Source organism: Rutidosis leptorrhynchoides, chromosome 1 (assembly GCF_046630445.1).
Source record: "Rutidosis leptorrhynchoides isolate AG116_Rl617_1_P2 chromosome 1, CSIRO_AGI_Rlap_v1, whole genome shotgun sequence".
Classification (NCBI taxonomy): Eukaryota; Viridiplantae; Streptophyta; class Magnoliopsida; order Asterales; family Asteraceae; genus Rutidosis; species Rutidosis leptorrhynchoides.
The window spans coordinates 173,249,067-173,273,149 of record NC_092333.1 but is presented as its reverse complement, the minus strand read 5'-3'; positions in this window follow the sequence as shown (position 1 = coordinate 173,273,149).

The following is a 24,083-nucleotide window of genomic DNA, read 5'->3' as shown; positions in this document are numbered from 1 at the left end:
TTTGTAATCCACCCTAATTGTGTTGTTTGTTATGTGATAAATGGAATATGTACGTTCCATTGGCGATTGCGGATCTTGGTTTTGCATCCATCAAGATTTCAAGGTGAGTTTCAATATACTATGTTCATATGTATGTATAGGATGGGTGCGGGTTGGGTGAAGTAAACCTCGACTATAGAGCTCACTTCACATAGAGGTGGATTTGATGGACTTGTTTTATAGGTCCAATTGGCATGATTGTGCATTTTGGTTGACCACTTTTAGCGAGGTGCACACTTCGTGTGTACGTGATCACATGGGCTTGTGATTTGGATAACCCCTATGATGTGGATTTATAATCCCGATGGTGTGGGGTTGATATTTTGAGTTGCGGTTGAGTAACCCCGATGATGTAGATTTATATAATCCCGGGACCGTGGGTTTTGATTTGGGAGGTGAATCACGTGTGGTGCGGATTCACGATGACGCGTGTAGATTCGGTCATCTTTTTGAGGTAGTGGTCACGTGTGGTGCGGATTCACTAGGGCTCATGTATGTTCGGTGAACCTCGATGTTGTAATGGTATTGAAGATAGTAGTCGCGTGTGGTTCGGATTTACTAAGGCTCGTGTAGTTCTGCCAATCTTCATTTGGTATTGGGATAAGGGGGTTAACCATGGGCGATCTACGCATTGTTATATATATATATATATATATATATATATATATATATATATATATATATATATATATATATATATATATATATATATATATATATATATTGCCGTATTGTTGTGATGTGGCTAACCCTTCGGGTATAGCTTGATGGCTTTGTTCATATCGGTTGTGGTGCACATACATGGTTGATTTGTTAGCTTGTCGTAATTACGTTCAAACGGTATGTTTAGATTAGCTTGCCTTTATGCTCGGACTCCGGTATGTGCTATTCGATTATTATAGTGTGGCGTGTCCATTTTATGCATATATATGTATGTAGTATATTCTCACTCACTAAGCATTAGCTTACCCTCTCGTTAACTTTATTTTTATAGGTTCACATGATAGCGGCAAGGGTAAGTACCGGGACTAGTGAGCTAGCGTGTGACGCTTAGAAGACTTGGCTTTTGGATTACATAGGATTGGGTAGATCGTTCCCAATCACCATGCTCGGTCTTTTGTCGAAAAACTTATTAGTGTCTTTTGGTTACGTGATAGGATTTGATAAATATGGTTTAAATATGTAGTGTGTGTTATTAAAGTCATTTGTACTAGTAGGTATTTTAAAGATAATTGGAAAACATAATCATGGCATCGTTTTAATAGTATTAATTGTTATAAAAGAAGGAAAAAAAATATGGGAAGGTTTAACGGCGGGTTGGGTCGTTTCACCTTTGATATTACTCTTTATCGAAGCATGGTTGGTTCTCTCATGTATCTGATTGCTAGTAGACCAGACATTACACTTGCTGTAACTGTCTGTGCTCAGTTTCAGTCAAACCCAAAGAAATCACAATCCAAAGCGGTGGTTAGAATTTTTCAATACCTTAAAGGTAAACCTAACCTTGGGATTTGGTATCCTCATGGATCCGATTTCAATATTATTACTTATACGGATGCGGATCATGGCAGTTGTCATGTGGATAGAAAAAGCACATCCGGATCACTTCAGATGTTGGGTAGTAGACTGGTTGGTTGGAACCCAAGAAACAGAACTATGTTTCATTATCAACAACTAAGTCTGAGTACATTTCTGCAGCTCACTATTGTTCACAAGTTTTGTGGATGCAAACTCAACTTTTAGACTATGGCTTTAAAGTTTCTAAGACTCCAATCTAGTGTGATTCCTAGAGTGCCATTGCCATTACTAGCAACTCGGTCCAACATTTAAGACCAAACACATAGACATTCGTTACCACTTTATCAAATGTCATGTAGAAAAGGATGATGTAGAGTTATACTTTGTGCCTACAAAATTACAATTAGCTGACATGTTTATTACGCCCTTAGATGAGGTTAGGCTAAAGTTCTTGATTCATCAAATAGACATGTTGGAGTATAGTTCTTAATTTCTTTGATACGTTTCGTGCATGATCTTGAGATCTTGTGTTTAGGAGGAGTTCTACTTTTTAGGGGAAGCAACTGATTATGTCATGCTTTAGATAGTATTTTTCTAGGGGGAGTTTTGCCTATATGTTTTCTCCTTTGCCTATCTGTTTTCTTCTTACAGTTTTCATTGGAAACTTCAAAATGATGATTTACATATTGTATATCATATTTTAGGGGGAGAAATGGGAGAAAATGAAAAGAAAATTGATAACAAAAAGTGAAAACATAAAAAACTTGTGTATTAAGTGTTAAAATTTCACTTTGGCTTGTATACATTTCAGTATGCAACTCGCTCTGCAACTGATATCACGAAAATTTATCCATTGTTGTTGAAATTTTAATAAGTACAAATTTCATTTGTGAAAAACCCTAATAATTTTAAAAGATTAAAAATCAAAAAGATTTTATTTTTCTTGAATAAAAGTTATTTTTAACATATGTCCGAATCTGACAGCAAACTGTTGACATTCGGAGAATCTCAAAACTCAATTTCTCTCAATCATAATTTTAATGAAAAATGAAGAGCTTGTGATTTTCTAAATTCGGATGATCCAAATTTTGTGTTGAAAATGAATAAAATGGACTGATTTAACTCAGATTCGCTCAGTTACAAGGCCCATTAGTGAGAGATTTGCACGGCCCATTTTCAAACCAGATTCGGACTACAAATGAAAGTCAAAGAGTCAAACTAAAATTACCTTTTTCAAAATTCTCTCAATTACAAAGACGTTCGAATCTGACACTACGTGCGAATCTGACTCAATCTCGAGACATATATTTGGTAAATTCAATTTTTAATCAAGTTTTTCATAGAATTGAAGAGATCTGAACCATTTAAGGTTAATGTAAATAGAAAATATCAATTGTTAAATGATCAGATAACAGAAAAGTGTTTAATTTTGATTTGTGCGAATCTAATGCAAGTATACGAATTTGTATACTTGAACAGATTCGTACACATTGTTGTTGCTTATCTGTGATTAATTGATGTTTGACAAATGGATGTAGCATATAAAAGACTTAGTTTGCAATGATGATTAAAAGTTGTGCGAATCTGAGTTGAATCTGATGTGCGAATCTGATCTTTGGTCAAAGTGTGAGAATCTATTCAAACTTTGAATATGTGTGAATCTGTTAGTGTTTGATTTAGGGGTGAGCAAAAAACTACATTAACCGAACCGTAACCATATTAATCGATAAAACCGCACCGAATTAACCAAATCAAATGGATAACCGAGGGTTTAGTTAACACTTTCGAATTAACCGCACTTTGTGGATCGGTTATGGAAATAATAGGCACCCGCACCGAATTAACCGCACACGCACCATTTAGTATTTATATATGATCATTTTATAGAAGAAGGCTAACTTGTTAAAATATTAAACCTTGTAGATTAATGTGTAACATTATTTTCACTTTAAAGTTGAGAAAAGATAAGCATACATATAAACTATGCCAAAGGCAAAGACACCAATGAAAGACACTTTGATCTATGACTCCCGGATGGGATGGAGGGAGAAGAAAGTTTGAAGGAAAGTTTATATTTTAAGAACTTTACGTGATCTTATGTTTTGTCTAATTATTTATGGTCTTTTGCATCAAGTAGGAGTGTAAAAACGACATTGATCTACTTTTATTTTCGATTAAAAATATGAGACAATGACCTCGCCTCATATTAAAATGTTATTTTATGTAGTATAGAAACAAACTTATTAAATTAAATTTTTTTCGTAAATGGTTAACAAAATTAATCGTTTTATAATTAATCGTTAACCGATTTAACCAAATTAACCAAACCGCTTTTAACCAAACCCAATGGTTACTAAAACTAGTTAACCGCAATAATGGTTATGGATGTGGTTTTGACCTCAAACCACCCCTATCCGCACCATGCTCACCCCTAGTTTGAATGCTTATATGAATAGATTAACATGATGATTACAAGTATGTGATTATTTGAGAAGTGTACGAATCAGACAAATTTAATTTGAATATGTGCGAATCTCACATGTTCGAAACTGATGAATTGTCTTTGTTTTTGAACACTCTGTTTATAGTACTTGTGACAGAATCTCATGTGTGCGAATCTAATTCATATCTTAAAATGTTAATTGATTATTGTGTTCGAATCTGATCTTTGTATGAAAGATTACATGTTGCTGTTTGATTTTAAGTGTATACTTGCTAAATCATGTATGTCCAAATCTAATAAATATAAATTTCATGTACAAGTGTTAGATTCAAGTATGATGAATATTATCTTCCAAAATTAAACAGGATTACATACGGAAATTTGGATTTCATGTTTAGAATAAAAGTTTTTAAAATTTAGAAAATTCATAAAAACTTTTAAAATTTTGAAAAATAATAAATGGGACTTAAAGGGAAATAACAATAAAGACATATTTGTTTATAACATCTTGTAGTCTAATATTCTTATCAAGCAGCAAATGGCAAACAATCATTTCATCACATCTGCAACAAACATCCCTGGAAATTGCTGGTTGGCCATTCTTTAAAGACATCAAATATGGGGTGCTCTAAATAACAATGTGAGTGTACCTGAGGAAGATCTGAGAATCCTCAACCGCACTATCAAATTCGTTGAGGAAACTCTTCCATCAACAGCAAATCCTCAAGGAGAACTTGCTTATTTCTCTTTCTCTCTTAGAGAAGTACCAGGAAGGAGGACAATCACAAAAGATGACTTCAGAAGGATTTTTAACCTTCCAGCTATTAATAATCCTCCAGCACTTTCACCAAAATCTGTGATGCTGAATACTATCTATGATCTGAGATATAGTGGTGAAAGGAATGCCGTCGTTAGGTTCTTTCAGAAGAAGTTCCTACACTCCCAGTGGTATGTGATCTTCTCGATAATCAACAGGTGTTTGTTGATAAAACCAAGGGGTTCAGACAGCATGACAATCCCGATACTTAAGCTATTCTACTCCTTTGTGAGATTAGAGCATGACTGCTTTTCTATCTGAACTGTCAATTGAAGAATAACTTCTGTCAATTACAGCACTTCAATTTTTCAACCCTAAGTGACATGCCAGATGTAACACCGTACTTTTTTTTAAATCACAGCGGAAACATAAAGTAATAACCCAAGGCATAGTTATTATAGTAACCAGGTGTTACATTATTACAAAAACCACAACTTAATAGTGTATCAAAATATAGACATCAGAGTGAGGCCTGTCAAACATATCCAACAACCAACTTCTCCTAAAGCTCTAGCATGCATAGCCTAACCTAGGGAGGAACTGTGGAGAATTAGCATAAAGCTAAGTGAATGAAAATATCCTAATAGTCATAGGTATCTAGCATCAAGCTAATAACAACTGCATAACAGCAAGTAACCAAACAACACAGTCACAGAGGACCGGCGGCTGTACGGGCCATTCCACACCTAGCTGATCGGGCTATAGTTTACCGATGGTTCCTGTTACTAACCCCCTCGCATAGTAATCCGAACGCAGGGGATGCGTCATTCAATACTATACTACACGAATAGAAACACCTTGAACCCAACCTCATTACCCAAGGTTGACCTCTTCTCAGCTTCATAACATAAAGTTGGATGCCGAAAAACTATCCGAAATTACCCGTGTGCACATAAACATCAAATCAATATAGTATATAGGGATGGCACCTGCTGGTCGTGGGCGCGGATCCACTACATCCATCACCCGCACCCGCGAATTTTTTGATGATCCATTAGCCCGCGGATCTTAGTTAGCAGAATTATTTTTAGATCCATGCCCGTACCCACGGATATTTGCGGGTCGCGGGTTTACCCGCGGATCTTATTCATGAAGTATGTGTAAATTAAAGTATTCTAAAACCAAAAATAAACGTCATTACAAACTTCAAAATGACATGAAAAACATTCTCCAATTATATACCCATGTTTATGATATCATATACCATGTTTATGATATAGGAAAATGAGAAAACATAAATTATTTATACTTTTTTGCTAATATATGCGAAGCTAAGATGTTTAAAATTAACAATCAAAATTTAGTTGCTAAAACTAATCATACAGTAGGTTGACGAATTAATAAAGTGATAGCTAAAAATAAGATTTATTAAGATAGTCTAATAAACGAAACAAACAACAATATTCTTTGATTATATAATACATGTAATGTATAGTTATGAGATTCTCTAGTTACTAAATATTTCGATACCAAAATGAAATGAGAAATGTAGAAACTTATACGGAGTATATTATTATCTAATGACCATTTATTCAAAGTGGGGATTTCCACCTGTTTAGACCGGGAATATTCGTGGATTATTCAAACGGGTGTTACAGATTTTCGGATCGAATTTTAAACGCAACGGATCTATTACATCCATCACCCACCCGCGACCCTTTAGCGGGTACAAGATTGCATCCATCACCCACCCGCGGGTAAAGATTTTTTAATTTTATCCGCATATCACGGGTGCGGGTACCCGCGGATCTCGGATTTTTTTAGATCCATTGCCATCCCTAATAGTATATCATATACTTAGCGTATCACGTAAACATGGCAGGACAACAGCAGCATAACCTGCTACTACATACATATAACAGTTAAAATAGTCCATCTCACCTGATGTCAGCTAAAACTTAGAGATCTAATATTACTGAGCCTTCTCCATTCCTTTATTACCTGAGAATATCATATCTCAAGTCAGCACATATCTGATCAAATGCATCAAAATCGAAACACAAAAGTTACACCTTCAAATCAACCAAACAGTCAGTACGAATGACAACCTCTTGTACGAAGAAGTATCTCCTCGTATTAGGCATGAAGTCTTCGTTCGAGGTCAGTAGTCAAACTCAACCTAGTTTCACAAAAATCAACTCGTACAGAGTACCACAATCTTCGTACGACGAGGTACCCACTTCGTAATAATTACATTCCCTTCGTACGAGTTGGAACACTAAGTCAAATAATATGAATCAAGTTTTAGTTCACACGAGGACCTGGACTCCTCGCACGAAGAGACCTTCACTTCGTACGAAGAGAATCTCTTCGCACGAGGTGCAAGAACAGCATACAAGTAACATTCAATGAATAATCAATATATTAACATTATCGTATGCTATTATGTCATTTAAATAAGTCTATGAACCATCATTGGCAAGTTTACCCAATTTCCATTCGATAGTAGCACCCGTACTCACACAGGACGAAGCACACACGCTATCCCATAAATTTGACCAAACTAAAAGTTTGATTTCTGCTTTAAAACCTTACTATTGGAAAGTAGACTTAAAGCCGATTTCAGCGGTAGTTTATGTGATGCCCCGTACAAAACCATCGTGTACGAATCATCAACAACAGGATCATTACAAGGTTAAGTACTATATGCTGTAATAAAAGAAGTTGCATTCACGATAAAAAGGTGACGTCATAACCGACATCAAATGTTTTACACCAACAGTATGCTTCTACGAATAGCAAGCATGAATAAATGTATATGACCATTAGGTCGTTACAAAATATAGTTTCAAATGTATTAAAGTTTGAATGCAAGATAAACAGTTCATGCGGTGATGACACTAGCGCAGCGGGTGTCTACGGCAAGACTAGCACGACAGCGGAAGCAAATAACCTTAAGCACCTGAGAAAAACATGCTTAAAAACGTCAACACAAAGGTTGGTGAGCTATAGTTTAAGTATAACAGTAAGTAAGGTAGGCCACGAGATTTCAGTGCTACAAAGAGCGTTTCAAAACAGTAAGATAAAGTATATGTTAACCGTGGGCACTTGGTAACTAACTTAACGTTTATACCCCCTGAAAGTACACTTGGCAAGTGCGTATGTCTACGAAGTATTAAACACTCATTAAATGCTAGCGCGACTAGCTCGAGTGGGGATGTCAAACCCTATGGATCCATATCTAAGATTCGCGTTCACGGTTCAAAAACCAATGATTAAACGTTACCGAGCTAAAGGGAATGTTTATGCCGTTGTATAACCCACACACATATAAAGTTTAAGTACTCGTGCCTAGTATGTAAAACATAAAATCCGCATGTATTCTCAGTTCCCAAAATAAGTTAAAGTAAAAAGGGAATGCTATAACTCACAATGATAAAGTAGCGGTAAGTATGACTCGGAAAGTAAGCAAGTAATGAAGGTTGTCCAAACGGGTCCTCAACCTAAGTTAAATAGTACTAAGTCAGTAAATCGTCCGAAAAGGTTTAAAAGTATGTAAATAAGGTCTTAAAGGTCATCATCATTCATCATCAAACAAAAGGTGTAAAGTAGGTTTCGTTCATGAAAGTAGTTTAAAACAAAGGCTGAGTTCGGTCAGTCACCACGGCCTCTATACCTACTGAAATAAGGTGATACTAGTGGCCATGGCTCCGTCTATGAGTCCTTTAGTTGTGGTAAAAATTACAGAAGCAAACTCGTCTTCGTTTGACCGTGGAGACGGTCTAAGTGCGAGTAGGTCAGAATTTTCAGCACAACGTTAAATGGACATAGTGACGATCGGAGGGCCATAAATCCTAAACCGTAACTCGGATTAAGATGAGTCCTATATGTATCTACTCGAATAGAGCTATCTGAAAATCATAATTACAGTAGCCCAGGTCATACGAGTCAGACACAGTAACAGTAAAATAGTAGGGTCAGTAGGTTCCGGTGGTTCTTGGTGCTCGATGCTTATCATGGTTCTCATCCTTGATGCATATAGCTTCAAGTGTACAACTCGTTGATGTGTTTGCATCATTTTCACCAAGGTTTGACCATCATAACCCAAGTGTAAGTCTAAGACATGAAGCACAACTCACTTAAGTGTTGCAAGTGTTTTGATGAACCAAAGTTACATCAAAGTCTTAGATCTAACACATACATGAACTTTAAAACTAATAATAAGTTACAAACTTGAAAGTGGACTTATGAAATCAAGATCTTAAGATGTAGAACATAGTTCTTAGTTTGATCTTGAAGATCCAAGACTCAAAAGTCTAGATCTAACATAAGTGTACAAAGTTATAATTAAAGAAATCTTACTTACATGTTCTTGAACTATTAAAGTTAACTTTTAGTTCAAGATTAATGAGATCAATGTTAACTAGTAACACTTGACCAACAAGAACATAAATCATGAAATTAAAGTGCATGTAAATGAAGTAAATAAGCTAAGTAAGCAAGTAACTAGTAACTAGTTCATGGGTTGTTCATACTTTAAAGATTCAAACCAAAGTTTGATCTTTAAGAAAGTAAACTTTAAAGTTTACTAACATGAATTACAAGTATGATTTACAACACATGAACCTTAAATCTTTTGAAACAATAAATGTAGAATCATAAACTAGTAAGTTTATGTTCTTGTGTTCTTGAAAATACAAGATATTATGAAGAATCAAACTAAAGAGTTGATTCTTGAAACTAGTATGTAACAACAACAAGTAAGTAAGTAAATCATGATCAAGTAAACTACAACAAGTGATAAAAGATGATGATGATTTGTGTAGCCAAGGGTACGGTTTCTGTAAAAAAAAAAAAAAGAAAGATAAACTTGCTAACTAGTAAGTAAATAACTATAAACAACAACTAGTAAGTAACTTAACAAGGGCAAGTATCAAACAACACAAATGAACAAATGATGATGATGATTAAGTGTGTTATGTATTCGGTTTTACAAAGAAAGAAGAGAAGGAAAATAACTCAAGATACTTACAAAGTAAAGAGCAAAATGATTGAGGAATTGTAAGTAAAAGTGTGTGTGTGAAATGTGAAGTGAACTAATGAAAGAAGTAAGTAAAATTTGAAAGCAAAACACTCCTCTTGGAGTCTCCTAGCCGTCGGTCAGCAGCAAGGGGAGGGAGGAAGGGAGTGACCAATAGTTTAAGCATGTAAAAGCCTTACAAAGGTGATTATTTGATGGTCATGCATGGGGATTATGTGCAAACTAGATTCCAAGTCTCCTTAAACAACTAGTTACAATTAAATTGATACTTACAAGTGAGAATGGGCTAAATAGTCCAACTAAGAAGTAGGGTGGGCTCTTTAAGTCCATGTACAAATATAAAGCCCAAGTTTGTAAGTAATTAACAAGTAATCCAATAAAAGCCCATGTAATTAACTAATAACCTTAGTTAAATAAAATGATTAATAAAACTTAATCATGAACGTAAATAATACTTGAAAATATTATTTGTGTAAGTTTCGCGTGTTACAAAGACGTTTCGGGCAATTAAAGTCAAGTATGATCAATCATGGTAACGAGTAAATGTAATAACATACATTTGTTTAATCACAAGTATTAATAATAACAATTATTAATAAAATAACGTTGGAAAATCCAGGGTCGTTACAGTTTATTTGTCAAAAACAGAGTTACAATTTGAAAGTTACAGTCATTTCAATTTTTCCAAAAACTGCCCGTACGAAGAGAATTCTCTTCGGACGAAGAAGAGCCTCTTCGTACGAAAAGAAGTCCTCTTTGTACGAGGACATCAGAACAACCCTTTTTGAGTTATTTTGAGGCATTTTACACCCTAATTTGATACCTAAACATGTTTTGGTCGATCAAATGGTTCAAGGACATTAAGTACACATATAAGAGCTATAGAAAGCATCAATCATGGATCATAAACACATATGAGCAAGAATTGAGTCAAGAACCCTAATTTATCAAACTTTATTAAAACTCACTTGTTAATCATATGAAATCAGAGATAAATACCTTGGATTGTTTATTGATATCACAGAGAACGATTTGGAGTTTGAATCAAGATCAAAATCAAAGTTTACAAGATTAGGGTTTGAGAGAGTATGTGTGTGAGTGCCCTGATGTTTCCAAAAATGGAAATAAGGAAGAAATAGGGGTTTTAAGGCAAAGGGGGTTACTTCAATAGAAGGAAACCTATTCCGTGTTACACACTGGTAAATACCAGTATCTGAAACACATTGTACCTCACTAAGCGGTCCTAATGAGGTACAAATAAAATAAATAAATATGTTCTATGACCCTTATCACAAAGCGAATCTAATAGCGCATTAACATAATTAGGAGCACCTAATTATAAAATCACTAATATTAATAAATTAATATTTAATCTAAATGCAATTTGGTCAATTACCTCTATACCCTAATTGAGGATGTTACACCAGACTTTAAGTTCTGAACATCCTTTGGGTATGCTTGTTGAATTGACTCACCCTCTAGGATAAACCTATCTCTCTCTTAGTTTTTAAGATATTTAATTACTTAGCTTCAACACATATCACCGTCATGACAGTCATGCCCCCTATCAAAACATACCTCGTGACACCTCCAACTTAATTACTTTTAAATACTTTAATTTAGTAGTGATAAGAAACAAAATCACCATTCACTATTAAACCCATCTAATTAACCAAAGATTCCTAAATTGCTTAACTTTAATTTCACGTTTTTTAAAGAACGGCCCTAGGTCATACTTCAACTAATACCCTTTTTAAGATTAAGAGTGATAGTTAAATTTAAGCCCACGCATTATAAATATTAGAATATTGATCCGTTCCTCCTGGACTGCCCCTCACACTTGACGATACGTTAAAATCAACGCACGGCCTGGGGGAGTGGTTTCAAGGTAAAACATATTTACGAAATAGAAATGAACAAATATAATGCATTATACATATAGATACAATACAAGTATAGATGACAATGGATCGGATATGTATATGGTGACACCATATCTACATCCTTTAATTCTTGTTCATCCGGCTCTGTATCCATTTTATTTCAATTCATTCATTCATATTCATATTAACTGAATTAAGTGAGTTAATGAATTTTCATTGAACATACAAATAAATATTATTATATTTGCTAATATTATATAAAATCGAGAAAAATTGTAATAAAAATGTATATGACATAATATAAACATATCCAGCCACAAAAATGTGTAATACTCATCGTTAATCGAACATAATTTGCTACTGTTACAATTAACGTAGGAACGTAAATATGTAGTATCTATTTTTATTTGGTTAATCACACATATTTTATTTGTAATTTGTTCAAACTTCGGTATATGACTAGAAGAAAATATGAGTTATTATTTTTATTTTTTTAGAAAATCAAGCTGTATTAAACAAAATGAAATGTTACAATGTGCCAAGACAAGTGCTCGATACAAGAACCACAAACATGGTTTGCAAAGATAGCAAACCAAATACAAGAGGATAACACGAAAACTAAACTAATTGAAGATATACACTAGGATCATTTAGCCAAGTTAACCAATCAATCTTCCTCTTTTCCAATCTCTTAGAGATCCAATCGAAGGCCTTTAGTTGAATTTCATTTAGAGCTACTGGTGAATTCCATGTTTTACCCCGAATAACTTTCTCGTTCCTATTTTTCCATATTAAATAATGCACACACGCATTCAACCGCTTTTGTTCCCGAGTGTTGTTGAAGACGGAAGACCCTTGCCGCGAAGAATTTCACCAATGCTAAGATTTGCCATGTTCCGAATCCCCCACCATGCGAAAACTCGATCCCAAATCTCCATAGAGTACTTACAAAAAATCAAGGAGTGTTCTACAGTTTTTAGATCATCATCGCATAACGGGCATCTTACACTATGCAAATCTATCCCCCTCTTGTCGATCTCGATCATGAGGGGTAGCCTTTTTTCCAAACAAAAATTTATAGTTTTTTGGTACTATATTATTCCTCATAGTTTCAATGATATTCAAATCTTCCGCAATTAGATGGTTATCAATAATAAGGGATAAAGTTCGGACAGTGAAAATACCGTTATGCGAGATGGACCAGCTACACGTATCACGCCCCGAATTGTTGAAGTTGTAACCTGCGATTAAATTGCTTAAAACTTCTAGCTCGCTGCTCGTTCTTCCAGTCCGCAGACGACACCAATTACTGCACAGATTTACTCCTGAATCAGTTAACACGATGCGATCCCTGATCTTGGACTGCTTGTCTGTTTCCAATCGGAATAATCTGGGATATTGCATCTTTAGCTTCGCACCAGTTAACCAAGTTGAATCCCAGAAAGAAAGCTCCGAATTGCTGCTGACTAACTTCACAAATGAACTTTTGATGTTGATTCCGATATCTTGAAGATGCGAACCTATCAAAATAATGTTTCTTCAAGTGGTTGGTTTTAGAAATTAAATTTCTTCATTCTCCAACTCCAAACCACCGCACAGACCATAAATACTACGAATAATTTTTACCCAAAGTGAGTCGGTTTCGGTATTAAACCTCTACCACCACTTCCCCAATAAAGCAACGTTTTTTACTTTTTGAAAGCCCGAAATTTAACTCCTCATTTCGTAAGAAGAAACAACTTTATCCCATTTAACCCATGTGATTTTTGAATTAAGCCCTGACCCGTCCCAAAATAACACTCTTCTCACACTCTCAAGTATTTTTAACACACAAGACGGGGCACGAAAGAGCGAGAAATAATACAATGGTAGGCTATTAAGGATCGATTTGATAAGAACCATTCTTCCTCCAAATGACATCGAACGCATTTTTCATGCTGAAAGTCTAAACTTTATTTTATCAATAACTGGATTCTAACTACTCAATTTGTTCATTTTCGCACCAAGCGAAAGACTGACATATGTGAATGGAAAGGATCCAACTTGATATATGTATATTAGATGAATATAAATTAAGTGAACCACGCATATACATATTGGTATTTAATATATATACTTCAAAACCTTTTATTTTCAATAACACTTCAAATTCTTATGATATATGCGTATTTTAACATGTAAATATATATTCATATATCTATATTTGTGTAATTACATATACAATTCGAGTAATAATGAATAGTATTTTCATCCATATTCGATTACTAGTAATTCATAATCATATCCGGTATTCATCCATTTATATCGTCCATTCATCATGTAGTCGTGGATTGAGTGAATATCTATTGGATCAGTTGATGATTATTATCTCTAAATACAAAAGACGTATGTTGAATATAAATAGATATAGTTATACGGAGTAGTTATTAATTATTAAATTAAATTAAATTAAACCTACATACTAAATGGCATGCAGTTTTTGGTCGTTTGATGAAGTCAAAACGCCAACCAAAATAAAAAACAAAAAAAAAAAACCAAACTTTTGACCAACTTACACTTCTAACCCCCCACACAGGGGGCCAAAAGGTAAATTCATTATCTTAATACTAAATCTTAAATAAAATTCACCCAAATTTTTAACGGGACATATCTTCTAGCTCGTTATACGTTAAATTTATTTGACATCATCGTTCAACTCGAAATAATTTTACGAACACAACGCAACTAACTATACGCGAAACGGACGTATTTTAAAAAACGCTAAATATTTCGGTCTAACTTTCATACATATACATACACGTATAATAAACAACCCAAAATAACTACAAACTATCGACGGTTCCGTTCCTCTTTTTAGGCAATCTCCCTGTCGTCAAAAACGCGCACACCATTATATATACTAGGTACTAACCACGTGTATCCAAATACATCTGTAGTAACACGTTTTTAATTTTGTAAATACATGACGCTACATTAAATATGAATATTCAACTCGAAATGCCCCGTCGCATCGCACAGACCATTTTTTCTAGTTAATAATTAAAATGTAGATAAATACTTAAAGAATAGTTGGAATTTACTTCGTACTTCTTTCATTATCTTGACTCATATTTTCACTTGGTGGAGAAAATCACGTATTCACAAGTGTAGGATATTAGTACACGTTGTTTCGAACATATACGTAATACGTTCTTATGACGATAGATCTATTAAATCTATTTTATAGATACGTTTTTGTCCTTTTGTAGTAGTGCCGTATAGGTGTATCTTCATATTTATTGCTATGATGATTTGTCCATTTTATTGTCATGTATACATAAACGATATTCAATTCTAAAACTAGTTTTTTGGCCCGCGCTTTCGCTGCGGGTTAGTTTCGGGAAGAAAAAAAAGTACTGTAACTAATCATGCTTTGAGGAAAAAAAAATTACTATTAACAAATGGTGTCAACCAATCATAGGTTGACACCATTTACCACAATTTATATATATATATATATATATATATATATATATATATATATATATATATATATATATATATATAAATGTGTCTTTCATTTTTTTTCTTTTTTTTAAAAGCAAGTAATCGAAATATTTATAAATCCCTATAAACTATACATTGTGATATAATAATGTAATATGGAGAATGTCACTTTTGTTACCTAAACCCTCATTCCAATCAACATTTTGTTGATAACCAATTCATTTTTACATTAAAATTCAATAAAAATGTGAATGCTCTTATAGCTCCGAGTAGGAGTGCTCATAATATCCGAACCCGAATTCGCAATCTGAATAATTTGAAAATTCAATTTGAAAATATCTTAAAAATCGTATATCCAGATTTTCGGGTGTTCGGAAATCGGATATCGGATTTTTCGAATTCGGATATCGGATGCCGCTTTTCAAAAAACTCAGATATTCGTATATCCGAATATCCGAAATTACATATACTTATTTTTAATGTATATTTATATTATAGGGTTAAGGCTACTCAAGGGTCATATACTTTTTATTTTGTTCCGATGTAGGCCATATGCCTAAAAAAATACTATTATAGGCTATAAACTTTAAAAATATGTGTTAATGTAAATCAACTTAACTTGTTGACATGATAAATCGATTTTGTAGATTAAGCTTCAAAAAAAAGTATTTTTTTTCCAATGTAAGCTATATACCTGGTAACACTTATGCCTTTTGTTTACATCGATACACTTTTTGAAAGTATATGTGTAAGACCCGTTTATTCGTACGATGTATATATGAAGAGCACGTACGACGTATAACGAATATATATATATATATATATATATATATATATATATATATATATATATATATATATATATATATATATATATATATATATATATATATATATATATATATATATATATATAGGTAAAGAATATATATGTGTATCGAGTATGTATATATGTTGCATGTATGTAAATAGAGTACGAGGGTGATCGAAGGGTTGTTATACGTGTTCTAGAGAGTATATACGTCTAGTGTATGAAGGGTACGACACGTGTTCGTGTGTTGGAGTTCAAGTACGCGAAAAGTGGACAAGACCCACACTAGGTCGCGGCGCGGCCTAGTGGCTCGCGACGCGGTATTTAACTCAAATCAAGATCAGACGGCATGTAACCAAGGCCACCAGACCACGATGTGGGTCGCGGCGCGGAGAAAGAAGGCCGCGGCGCGGCGCTTTTGGGTGACTGGTTCCGGATTTTGTAATTTTAAAGGGAAAGTGAGGGCGTTTTGGTCATTTCACGTATGCGCCAGATTTAAGCCCCAATTCTGGTCCACTCATTCATTTATCTCATTTTCTTTTCTCTTTTCTTTCTAATTTCTCTCCCAAAACATAAAACCTTCCTAGAATCAAAGAGTAAATCGGGTGTGAAGATTCGTGATTCGATCTTTGGAGCAAGAAGAAACATTTTTCTCATCGTTCTTAGCTACAAGTTGATACTAGCGGTAAGCTCTAACTCTGAATTTCGTTTTCGTGTTCATCATTTAAATTTAGGGCTTTTGATTGTGAGTTCATAAATGGAACCCAACTAGTTGTTAATGAAGATGATAACTAGGATTCGGGTTTATAGGTGTGGAAGGCGGGTTTTGGGTTTGGTGAGCGAGTTTAAACATGTAAGGCTTGCAAAGAGTGAATAATGACTAGTATTAGTGATTATTGATGTATTGGAAACCATTTGAGTTCGATTGGTTGACTAATTTTGAATAGAGTCAAAATTAGGGTTTGATGATGATTGTAGCCCGATTTTTGTTTTAGTTGAGTTTATAAACTTAAAATGAGTTAAGTTAAAGTATAAACTAGTGTTGGTGGCGTTTTGAAGTCAAAACTTGTAAATGTGAGAATTTGACTTTGTTAAGGGTCAAAATGGGTTTTGGGCGAATATGCGGACTAGTGTGTGTTTAATGGCTAAATGTGGTGTCTTTGGGTATTTCGGGCACGCGGGATTTGGTCTTGTTGGTTTCGGACCTTCGAGTAGCGTTAATGTCACACCCCCAAAATGGACCAGGGGTAATTGTGACCAATCATATCATAACACAGTTGTATAAACGAGAACGACTCTATATGAGACTTTTTAAATAAAACATTTGTTAATAAAACAGCGGAAGCAGTAATACATGTTTACATTATTATTAAAACGTAAAATAAATGTTTATGAACTAAAATATAATATGCGATGTGGACTCCATGCAAGCATCAAATCTATCATCACAAAGTTACAAACAGCTAGCTCAATCATCACCTGAGACAAAACATGCTTAAAGTGTCAACCAAAAAGGTTGAGTGAAATTCACAGGTTTATAAATAATATCCAAAGTTTTAGACCACAAGATTCAGTTTAAAGTTGATTGATATAGAAATATCAATCTAAAAGTGTTGCTGCATTTTGTAATATCGCTACTAAACAAGTTTACCCTATGACACCTTGTACTGTCAGTGTCGTGGAATCATTATTATGTAACCAAAGACCAACGGTCGAATGGTTAGAGACGTTACTCTCAATAGGCCTACTCACAATAATTAAGTTTGCATTTAAACGTAGCAATTGACGATATTACGGTAGGGATTTAGCATGAATCAAAGCATGACAGCATAGTTAACAATTTAGTACTTGTGTCTAAGTGTAAAACAGTTATAAAGCAAGCATATGTCTCACCCCAAAAGTTGTAAAACAGTTATGAAACAGTAAAAAGTGGGGCTATGAAGTTCACCTTAGTAGCACACGAAAGAATTGAACGGAAGGATGTGACCGAGATCTCAACCTAGAGATAGAACGTATGATCAGACATTGCCTAACAGACAATAGTATATAGTACTATATTGATAGTAATTGTTCACTAAAGAATTTCCATTCTCGAAAGGTTACTATTTATGGAAAGTTTTCACTTATAGTAATTTTCCAATTTTAGAAAGTGCGGGTTAATCTTTAGCAAGACGTTGTACAACTTTACTCAAACTTCGTTGCTATAAAATAAGTCAGGAATGACCAGATGTAACCGGGGGCCCAGGACTCTTGACCAGAATCTAAGTCATGGCATTCGAGATCCACAAGCTTACCCATAAATGGCAATCTAGACATCATTCACTTACGACCGTGAGTAGCGATGAAGTTCACATGAATTATACATTATCTTTGATTAACCTTCACTTTAGGTGTATACACACAACGAATTATTAATGTACTTAATAATTATATATGTGATAATATAACCTAAGTTTTATTTAATATTTAGTTATTATACCTTAGTATGTCTTATATATATTAAATATAATTACCTTTAAATAAATACCTAAATTACTTCAAAAATAATAGTGTTTTATTAATCGAACATTATTCAAAAATGTCTAAATAATAAATTAAATATCTAAAAATTACATACATAATTTTTATAGTCTTAGTTAATCATATAGATTAGTAGAAAAATTTAAGAAAATGTTTTTATTATATTTTTATATTTATTTTTGTTTTTACCCTTAATGTATTCACAAAACAATTTTAATTCTACGTAATTACTAAATAAACCTAAATAATTATTTTTATAATTTTTATAAGTTTATATCAGTCTAATAACCTGTAGAAAAATATTTAAAAAAATATTTTTTATTATTTTATATTTATTCTTAATTTACCTTTAAATTACATAATAATAGAGTTTAATTATATAATAAATACCAATTCGACCCACGTAATTATTTTTATAATTTTTTCAGATCTATATAAGTTTTAAAAACTCAGAAAAAAATTATATATATTTTATTTTTGGACAAAAGTATTTATTACGAATTTTACATTGTTTTTACGTTTAAACACTACATAATTCGTATTTAATTATAAATAATATTCCATAAATTATCAAAATTATTTTTATGCATCATAACACTTATAATACTAATTATAACATATAAACATAATTAATTTCGAATTTTACAAAGAATATACAATAAATATAAATATAAATGACAATATTAAAAAAAATTAATAAAAATAGAAAGTACCTCAAATTTTCTTCAAGGTTTTGAGAGAATAACTTAAGTTTTTGTGTTTGGCAAGAAAAAATGAATGAGGAGCCATGTATTTATAGGTAAAAAATGGTTGGTGAAAAGAAAAAAAAATAATAAAATAAAGGTGCCAATTTTGACAAAATAATAAAAACATGTTAAAAATGTTTTTAATAAGTTTTTGTTTTTGAAAATATTTAGTCAAAATTCATGGGCTCATTATTTAATTTATAAAAAAAATCTTATTTTTTTATAAGCTAAAAATATATATATAATGATTAAAATAACTTATCATTTAATTAATAATTATGTTACATATAGTTTTAAATATAATACGCATTAATATTAACTAAAGTTATTTTATATAATTAGTGTAAACTTTAGTTAACAGAACGTGTCGACTAAAAATAAATATTTGATCAACGTCGAATTTAATTATATATTACGTATGGATAACAACCCTATAGTCAAATTAGTCAATTCAGGCATGGAAATATGAGGGTTGTTATAGTACCTACCCGTTAAAAGAAATTTCGTCCCGAAATTTAGTTGTTGCCATTAATCGGTGTTGTTCGTACATAGACGAGGATATTTACGTTTTATTTGGTTTTCACGTTCCCAGGTATGCTCGGGGCCTTGCGTGAATTCCAACGGATAGAATATTGTTCTGTTTCAAGAATTAAAATCATACAAACCATAATTTCTACAAGTTCTTCTACGAAGTGCATTTTATTATTAATGCGGAGATCATTCAAAATGATGATGTTATACAAGTCATTTCAGTAAATTGGATATATAAAATGTGTTATGAATAATATCGAGCTCATTTAAACCTTGAGCGTTTATGCTACCACGCTAGGGTAGACAAAATAGAAAGGAGTTCATGAAAATCATAGTCGTGAAATTTGATAGAGATTGTCATTCTTTACAACAAGAATGATGAATATGAGTTGAAAATATTGTTTTATCAACATTGGGTAATATGGATAAAACGATTCGATTATAGGAAGAGTAAAAATGAAGTTATCTTAAAAGTTTGAAATAAGGAAATATCAGTTTGCCTTAACTTTTGACATAATTAAAGGTGATTTCCGGAATTCAAGGGATTTAAAGGAAATCTTTATAATCTGTATAAGATTTGATTCTCCGATAATTAAGGAAATTAAAATTGCCTTGATTGTTGTGTCTAGAATTTTGCTATAAATTAGCTTCTTTTGTTTCATTATCTTCACCACTTTTATACTTTCTTTCTCGATTCATACTTCCAAAGATTGTGAAAATGCTCCATCCAGTTCTTATCCTGGATATTTTTCTGACTATCATTTCTGTCATTCTTCTTTTTCATTTACCCCCAGAGGAATCTGTTTACTTCTACAATTACCTTGGGGTTATAGTGTTTTTAATTCTCCCGTGTCTTTATGTTGCTATACGCATTGATATACACGGTTTGTAATTTCTGTGTTGTTATCGGGCTTTATATTTTCCCTTATATGTCGGAGCTCTATGCTCTTGTTTTTCCTTCCCGACTTCAAGTCAAGCGAATAATGGTCTAGAATTCGTAGGTATGGAGTTTCAAATGATCATAATATACAAAGCAGAAGGAAAGGTAATAGCACGATTTGATTTGTCAAATTACTAGAATTACTAAGGATAGAACTATCAAGAATATATGTTCTTGATATGTTCAGAGGTTAAGTAGAATGTAAAAGTCATGTAACATGGCAAATGATGATTATAAAGTCTATGAATCATCATCTTCCATTAAAAATTTAGCATGACTTACTGTAATATAATCACGTTGGCCTGACATCATTATATTATACTAACTCATGCTTCAATTCCCAACACTACCTCAAATCATTCAAAATTTAAACTTGTATGTTATAGAAATATAGAAACTAAAACAGTTTCCTTTATTATGTAACACATAAAGTGCGAAGTGATAAATAATTTCGGACAAGAGTATTTATGAATGTATCTTCAGAAATATGGAGGATATTTATAACGAAAGATACGATGATATCTTAGAATTTTCTAAGATCAAATGATAACGAGAAAAATTCTTCTGTAAGGATTTAGAATGCGTAAGGAGATCTTTTGTGATTTTCATCAGAAATCGAATCATCTAGATTCTTTGATTACAGGTTTAATCATTGTGATTTGTCCATGGTCTCCTTCATGGTTTGCTCAATCCATTTTTCAGCACCCAATTTTCTATCGAGCGTTCCCAATACCCCATTCTTTATCATCAAACTCCTGGCCATTTAGGCTATCTACAATTTTGCTGTTTCCTCTGCATTTAATGCAGCCATATTTGAATCGTCGGTTATCAATCTGAAATGGTTTCAAGAAATTTCGTTTTTAGATGATTGAACGCTGATTGTGATCATCAAGATTCAAAGGATGTTTTCAAAAATTTTGAATTTGAAGTGTTTAAGCCTAAGATGCATCCATCAATGGATCTAACAGTTGACGAAGAAATGTTTGTGATTTTCAAAAGTAAGGAATGGTAAGTTCGGTGGTTTGATGTGATAATTCATCATAGAATACGAATGAATATAATTCATGAATGTAGTGATCTTTAAGAAGATAACACTTACTAAAGTTTTATTTAAATTCCGATATGTCAAAATCAGAATATGTATTTGAATTTGTATGAAAATGGTTGTTCTTTAGTGAACGGATACATATGTGGATGTAAGTAGTATAGTTAATGACTGTTGAATCAGAATTGAAGAATGTACGGTGTAACATATTAATGTGAGATATAAATATTTCTCGGGTATTACCTACCCGTTAAAATATTTTCACCGTCAACAGTTTGTACAACAGAATATTTAATTACAATCTTTATGAAAATATACGTACATATATATTTTCTTTCAGATGTAATCATGAATTTAATGAGTTAATATAATTTAAAACTCATTTGATTTACGGTTGAAATGAGAATTAATAATCTCCAAAACCTTAGAGATTTAATAATTGTCGCGAAATATTTCGCTAATGAAGTTATGAATCAATACTTCATCGTTCATTGTTATTGATATATCTCGGTATATGATGTTGGTGCTTGTAACATCCCGCCTTTTTCCGTCAACTTTTCCGTTTAACTATTTTAAACTCCGTTATATGTTTATAACATCTCCCGTTAATACGCGTTTCAATTATCTTGTTTTAGGTAATTTAACGCACCCGATTGCAACTTGAGGGACTAGTTTCGCCAAGACACCAAAGTGGTGACTAGCCACTTGACTAGTCAACCTCTTCCACCTCATTTCCCCATTTAATTTTCCTTTTCATCTAATACTTCCACCATTTCTTTAATTCCATCAAAAAGCAATTCATCATCCATATTCAATCGATCAAGCTTCGGGCCAAACAAATTACATATTTGAACTCCTCGTGATCTCCTCTTCGATTCCATACCGATTTCATCAAATTTGGGTAACTTTCTAAAATCACTAATTTTATGTGTTCTTGAGTTTTTGAGTTAAAAGGTTGTTAATTAGTGTCTATGGCTCAAGTCTAGTATGATTATGTGTTTTGTATGCTTGTTCTTGCTATTTTGGTGTAACTAGCTCATATTGAAAGAATGCTTGTTTAATCTTGAGTTTTAGGTGTACATATGTTATTTGATGATGAAATATGTTAAAATGAGTTTTGGTTCGTTACTTAAGTTATTTTTTTTCGCAATCAGCACTTCCCCAGGTTATGCGCGCCGCGCGTGCACCTGCGCACCGCGCAAATCAGAAAAACCAAATAAATGGTTCCCTTGGTCGAGTTCTGACCTGGTATTGCACATGGGTGCGCGCCGCGCAACCCATTGCGCACCGCGCAAATGGCCCAGGCCAACTTCCTTGTCTTTAAACGCTCCCAAAATGTTTCCCGCTTAACCGTAACTCCGATTAACATGAAACTTGACTATTATGCTCGTATATGACTTCTCATCATGAGAAAATTGTCGGACACCCGACCCGACCTCGTTGACTTTGACTTTGACCAAGTTTGACTTTTAGTCAACCTTAACCAAACGATTATACAATCGTTCTAACATGCTCAACTACTTATATCTTGCATGAAACTTGACAATTTGATTCACATGCTTTATTAATCGAGTCGTATTGAGCCATAGGACTAACTGAACATCTTTGGCCCTTCGTGACTATCGTTATTGATACAACCTATTTGTTTAGGTCAAGACTAGCATTGTTCTTTGCACACGTTACTTGTCGAAGTACTTTTTGTTCGTGCATACAAGGTGAGATCATAGTCCCACTTTTACTCTTTTAAACTTACTTTTGGGATGAGAAAACATAAACGATTCTTTTGAACTAAGTGAACACAAGAACGGGAAAACAAACATTCTACATACGAGTTTAGAACGAAAATCCTCAATCCGATTATCATTAGTTACATCAGATGGTGTAAGCGAGAACTTATGTTATATGGCCATATGGGTTGACAACCCTCATCTTTGACGGTTCGCTACCGTCTACGGATGAAATATATTTTCGGGAAACAGTGTTGTTCTAGCACTAATTTATGGGGTATTCAACGGACGGAATGTTAAGCTTTGATAATTGGGTGCTCGTGAATATTAACTTTTAGAATGTACTATGACTTTATCAATATTGCAACTCTTGTGGTTCAGCTTGCTTTTACTCATTTACTTATTTAAACCTATGATTTCACCAACGTTTTCGTTGACAGATTCTCTATGTTTTTCTCAGGTCCTTGAACTTAGGTGATACATGCTTCCGCACATACTTTTTGATACTTGCATTGGATGTCGAGTATACTTGCATACGTGGAGCGTCTTTTTGGCTATTTTAAACTATGTCGCACGTGTTTCATATGAACAATAAC